This window comes from Phalaenopsis equestris, unplaced genomic scaffold (assembly GCF_001263595.1).
Source record: "Phalaenopsis equestris unplaced genomic scaffold, ASM126359v1 Scaffold000998, whole genome shotgun sequence".
Taxonomy (NCBI): Eukaryota; Viridiplantae; Streptophyta; class Magnoliopsida; order Asparagales; family Orchidaceae; genus Phalaenopsis; species Phalaenopsis equestris.
Window position 1 is genome coordinate 388639 of NW_018165437.1, and position 7191 is coordinate 395829.

The window sequence follows — 7191 nt, forward strand, 5'->3', positions numbered from 1 at the left end:
CACGAGAATTCAACGCACACTCAGGTGAAATAAGAATAACCGAGGATGATGCCAGAAGTTTTTATGTGGAAAAACGGTAAAGGGAAAAACCGTCGGGTCTGGCCCAGTTTCGAAAATTCACTATTGGTTGATTATTACAGAAACCCCTTGTTCTACAAGCGGGAAATGATAAGTGTCGACTTGACGGCATTTTATTTGTGATTATTGATGATAATTGGTGGTTAGTGGTGCTCGACGACGGTTGGCAGAGGTTGACGACGGTTGGCAGAGGTTGACGACGGTCAGCGGTGGTCGACGGACGGTGGTCGGCAGTGGTCAAACGGTGGTCGGCAGTGATCAACGATTGTAGGCAGTGGTCGACAACGATATGTGGTTGGTGACGGAATTCAGCGGTGGTCGACGACTGTCAGCGATGGTTGGCGGTAGTCGGCAGTGGTTGACGGCTATCGGCCGTGACGTTGAGCTGCAGCTTCTTCTCAATGCCTCAAGCTCTCTCTCACTCTAGACTTAAGCTCTCTCTTATGAAAGGGGTGGGACTCTATTTATAGTATTTTGAGTATAATTAATGTAGAATATAAATCATTTTGATTGAATAGTCATGATATCTTCATTCAATCAAACAGTGTTTAATAGACATTTAGATCCCTTAATGGTGTCGAATGGAGTGATCTCGGGCTCGTTGGATTCGTCTTGTCGAGAAGCTCGATTCGACCATGAACTTGTTAGAGTCAACATCCGTTTAACCTTCCAAATGTGTCCGAAAATCTTCCAAAAGAGGTTAAATGACTTGATCCATGTTTAATTTGACTCGAATTTGACTAACTTTATTGTCATTAGGTTCCTCTCATCGAGCTGATCAGTTCGACTATAAGCTTGCTAAAATTAGATTTCTGTATGACTTTTTTTATCAAGATTTGAACATCCATTGCTCAAAATATTATATTGAGATATGTGTCGTGCTTCGAAATTAGTGACGGACAATGAAAATTTATTGATGGCCTAAATTTTTAATCTAAAAATGTCTGCCACCATAAGAGAAAAAAATCATTAACATAATGTGATAATTAGAAAATAATAATAATGTTCAACAGTAAAAATGACATTGTCTAAAGATTTGGGAAGAGCTCAGTCGCATCCATCATCATTTCAGCAATCTTAACAACTTCAACAGCTTCCGAAAGCAGCTCAACCAACAGATCAACTTAATAAAATATTTAAAAAAATAATCCACAAGATCAGCTATAATAATAATAATAATAATAATTATTATTATTATTATTATTATTATTATTATTATTATTATTAATACAATTATTATAATAACAAAACAAATGAAAAAAAAAAGCATAACTAACAAATCAAACCAATTCATTTAACCAAAACATTATTATTATTATTTATTGATGAAAAAAATTAAGAGTAGGTGGGAAGTTTATGATACACAAGGAATGAATTATGTAATTTAAATTAAATAAAAGATGCAATTTAAGTCCTGAAAAACTAACTAATGATAGTTTTATGAAATAATTTTTTTTAAAAAAACCCCATTTAATGTTTTGTAATTTCAAAATGTAACACAAAAGCTGGCATTGTCAAATTCTATAGCAAAATCATCAAACATGATACTTAATCAAGTAAATAAATATAACTTAAGCCAAAATATTCACTACAGGGAACATATGGATTACCTTTTTTTAATTACTTCACATTTATTTCACAACTTCATTTTTTTAATCTTTTGATTAGTAAGGCATCATTCTCAACTGATTATGTGCGCTAATTAGGAAAAATTATTCTATACAGACATCGTATGCAGAAATGCATACGTTGTCTGATCTCCACCATCCATCATTAAAAAAAAAAAATTTAAATGGGGTCCACCGAAATACATGTTTGCATTGATGAACGGTGTAGATCACTGCATACGTAGTCTGTATGGAATGATTTTTCGCTAATTAGATCCTTTATTACAAATGCCAAGGACTCGGAAGACGCGTGATATCTTTACACGACAAGGCCGTTTTTTATCATCAATTTATTAAATAAAATAATTTTAAAATGCATGCATGTAATTTTCTTAATATAATTTATAAATATGACAGATTAAATAATTAATAACTTTGATGGTGAATACGAGTATGTCGTCTAGCTACAAAATATCAAATGATGGATCTACGAAAATTTTTTATTTAATTTGGAAAATATTATTAATAATCTTGATGGTGAATACTTAAGAGTTGCTCTACAAGATTTCCTACAATCGTGTGATCTTTTGAAGGGAGTAAGCAAGCAGGTAAGGCTGAGTTGAAACGTCACGTCACTCGGCAGTTGCCAACCAATGTGGAAAGCAGGAATAAGAAAATCAACAACATAAATAAATATAAAAGACTAAGCATCGAGAGAGGGAGAGATTTGACCAGATAATTACACTACATCCACCAATTGAAGGCATTATTAGTTGCAAGGCTTGGCATTTTTGACCGTTGGATAACTAATGAGGGAATCATACACAATTGTGTGTAATGCTTTGATTGAATGTCTTTATCTACAAAGCATCATCTAATATATTATGTGCCAATTGGAGACTAGATTTTCAATGCACATTAAAATGTGAATTGTGTAATGAGACAACAATCATTAAATTAACTTATCATACCTAATAATCCATTAAATATAAAAAAAAATATTAATACGATATAAGTTTCTTTGAATCCAAATCATAAAAAAAAGTACAAATAATTTAAAAGTAACTGAGTTTATCCTAAACACTTTAAAATCAATCACAGTAAAAAATAGACAAATCTTCATTGATGTCTTCGCTCCAATTTAATGGTGGTTAGATGTAATGTTCTAGTTCCATTGATTTTGAGGGAAGGGAACAAGGTCACTATAGGTTTTATTGTGGGCGGGTATCATTATTTGTGAAATTATGGTCTGACCCGACCCGCAATTACGCAGATTTATATGTTCCAAATGATGGCAAAAACTTGACACAATTTTTATTTAACAACTAGTGTGAATAAATGAAATATTATAAGGTATAGAATAATTGTTTTCACACAAGTGGTACAACGAAAGTATACGTATCGTTTCAAGTAATATAGAGTTTTCTATAAAACCCCAGTATCGATCCCACATCGAACCTATAATCCTTTGAATTGAATTTTAGTGAAACTTTTACTTAAAATTGCAGAAATTAAATTAGAAAATATAATAGCAAAACCATATGAAAAGTAAAGCTACTAAATTCTCACAAGTTCTGTGTAAAACTAAATGTAAATGCAGAAATTCTAAACTATGACAAATGTAAAAGAGAGTTCTAATTATGAAAAGGAATCTTTCCCCTTGCAATGAGTTCATAATCTGTGTCGGAATCAAAATGTTTAAAGGTTTAAATGATGTATTGTGAGAAATGGGAGCATACCTATTATTTACCCTCTCTCGAGTGCATAAAGAACATTAGCTAATCTAAAGTTAGTTCTTTATTGTATGATAATGTTGAGTAGATTCTAGCATTTCACTTCAAGATTACTTACTATGTCCTTTCTATAGGACCTATCAGGGACTTCAGGTTTCAACTCTAGACCAAATTGGTAAAGGATCTTGTTTGTCAGCCTAGAAACACCAATTCTATGCCCATCAAAACTTATCTCTCTATCTATTTGCACTCTCCTTAGAATGTGGTTGCCCTCCTCGTTAGGTTAGTGTGACACTCACTAGTTGGGTGAAATCATAGTCCTCCCATGTCATTATGTTTCACAACAAATTTTAACATTACAAGTGACCAGTTTGCAAAGTAAATGAATAACCATTGAAAATACCATCACAATTTTGGGAATAAAAGAAGTTTTAAACAAATTAAATCCTTAACATGCTTACTTCTTATTGCAAGGAGAAAAAAAAGGAAAATTACTCAAAATTCATAAGAATAACAAAACAAAGCACGATTTGGCTTAAAACTCAAATTCACAGCACCAAACATAAACAAAAATACAAATACTTATCTCAACTTCTTCCCCAAGAAATCCTTTGAAGTACCCTGACTTCCTTGACTTCAATAGACTCTTACAAGACTCACAATATTTTTTTGGTAGCCGCTCACTCTAATGGGGACCTACCCTAATCACTCTAACACAATCTTACACACCCTCACACTCTCTAACTCTCTTCTTCATTTGGACTTCGTCCCTACATGTAAAGCTCTGAAAATCATCAAGGATTGCTTCAGGCACCTCTTCAAAATCCGACTGAATTCATTGAATAATAGAGATAATCATTTTTGGCGCCTAGGCGCCTCTGACACCTAAGTGTCAATCACGTTCTTTCTCTGGCGCTTAGGCGCCACTGTTCCATAACTCCATTTTGCTTTTATTTTCACTTCTTTTCCTATAAACTCTATTTTCTGCAACTGAAACAAAAAACATGCAAAATATTTTTCATTAAATTGCAATATCATAAAAAATAAGCATGAAATGTATTTATAAAATAGGTAATTTTAAGGCATGTTAATTCCCCCAAACTTAAAAGTTACTTGTCCTCAAGTAACTCTTTTACTATGTACAAATGTTATAGCTTATGGTAGTGGGTTTCACTTAAAGATTCCTATAGTTTTTTTCTCTAAAAGTGTGACAGTTAAACTTTTAGAAAAATTTTCAATAACTCATATTAGAACTAAAGTATAAAAATATTTAGTAATCAAGTTTAGAAATTCTAATTTTCTATTCATTTTAAAAATAAATGTAATTTGTCATACTTAGGAATCTTAGAAAAATTAAAAGAAAAGAAGTTTTTGAGAACTTTACTAGTAAAGATACTAATACTTGAAATTATAAATAAGCTCATAAATATAAGTAAATTTCTTCCTTTAAGTTGATTCAAGTGAAGCCAATTTTTAATTAGGCAACTCCTCAAACTTCTCCTCACATATTTTTCTATTTTTATGCTTTTTCTTTCTCTTTTTCTTTTTCTTTTTCTTTCAGGATATTTTTAATCCTTACTTTTTCATGTGAGGATTATTATATCTAGATATCCTTTAATGATTTTGAACTTCACTATTCTCCTCTAAAAGGTCCTCTTCCTAAGGCTTACACATATCTCATCTTTCCTTGATAATTTGTATTAGTAAAAAATAATTTTCATAGTCTCTAATTTATATATCTACTCTGAATAGTAAAACATCATCCTATACCTTCATACCAAAATATCTTACCTTTAGAACTATCCCCTTATCACTAGAAAATTTTCCTTAAGTCTTCTATTACACTTATAGAATCAAAAATATAGTTTTCCATTGTTAACATCACATACCACAAATTATGTTAAAATAGTTCTTCTTTCAAAAATATAATTTATTGAGGACAAATAAAGTTTAGTTTCAAAAAATTTTTCTTTCTCCCTCCCCCAAACATAAAATTTTAACAACATTTTAGTGAAAATTAAGCATGAAGAAAGAAAAAAAATCAATGAAATTATCTATTACATAGTTCTAAACATGAAAACATAACATGTACAAGTAATAACATGTTTGTAGCAGTAAGTAAATCCCAATTTGAAACACGTTTTTCATCAAAAGTGCAAAGAAAATATCTAATTACACATAATCAGTATGTATATGAACTAGAGCAAAAGTAAACAGTAGTGCAATAGAGTGAAAAACTCCATATAAGAATTCACACAAGCATCAACTGACAATAAGTCCAATACAATGCTAAAATAACTACAAATATCAAAGAACAACAAATTCATCCAGTCACGCTAATAAAAATCAACTACTCCTCACCAGCATCATCCTCATCATCATCTTCATCCCCATCCATTTCCATATGGCTCAGATCATCAAATCTCAGATAATCAAAATAATCGGAGAATTCTACAGCCTGATTTCTCATGAGATGACTGACAAGAGATTTATGAAATCTCTTCTCATAGTTACTATGTTAATGGAGATAAGAGTCAAAATGATCCTGATAATCTTCAACTCTCAGAACTCTACTTCGAACATCAAAAATACCATCCTTTACCTTTTGCATACTATCAAATAAAGATTTCATGCTATAAGGAGTATGAGATATAGAGGCATGAGATGAAGATGGAGCATCAAAAAATCTAGTCCCAAATCCAGACCCAGTATGTTTCCCATATATATCCACATTAGCCTTCCCAATAAGCTTAAGTGGATACAATATCTCCTCTTAAGGCTCAAATCTAACTCTAAATTGACTGCATAAAGTAATTATGAGAGAAGGGTAGCACAAATCTGTTGTAGTCCCTCCCTTAGAGGAATGGATAATGCTTTTGTAAATCAATAAGCCAATATTGATGGGTTTCATCAACTGGATGCAGTAGTTCAGAATAGCCCTCTCCCGGGTTACTTCTTTCAAATAGTTTAAAGAAAGAAGACAAGTAGAGATGGAGTAATGTCATACCTTTGATAAGGCATTAAGTGCAGAAGTGTCAGCACAAAAAAGTTTGGTTGGGCTCGGTCACCGGAATGGAAATCCCGATGCCCGCTTTAATTATATATATATAGACGCTCTGTTTAATTTATGTTATATATATATATATATATATATATTGGGAAAAAATAATATTTTAAATTTTAAAAATATAAGACCGGACCAATCTCATATCCTCAATAATTTAAATAAACGAGTCTAATATCACAAGCAATGCATCTATCCCGAAGGATAGACACACAACTTACTGGTGAGGCTTGATTAAATAAACTAAAGAGTTTATGAAGTTTGTTTAAGTCTATGAAAAATCATTTTTTATGTTAACCGATAAGTTCCCCTATTTAATACAAAAAATTAAATAGGATTTATATTAAGTTGGTTCCTTGAAAGTTTCATATAAAGGCAAGCACTTATAGTTAAATACATCTTAGATAATCGAAGTCACCTAAGAAAACTCTCGATAAAAATCAGGGAATATTATATTCAAGAAGATATTATCTTCAAGAAGCTAAAAAAGGATAGGACTTCTTAAAAGATCGGACAAAGAGGTGTGAAATGGGAATGACTGAAATTTGGAACATTTATTTTTAAATCCAAAGGAAGAGGAACTTGGTGATGTCATGGATCCTGAGGAGAACCTCGGTGACTTCCTAGACTATCCTATGGTTCAGCTTCAATTTCGAATAGAATCATTTTAAATGTTTCATCCTACTAATTTTATTATTTAAGGCTTACA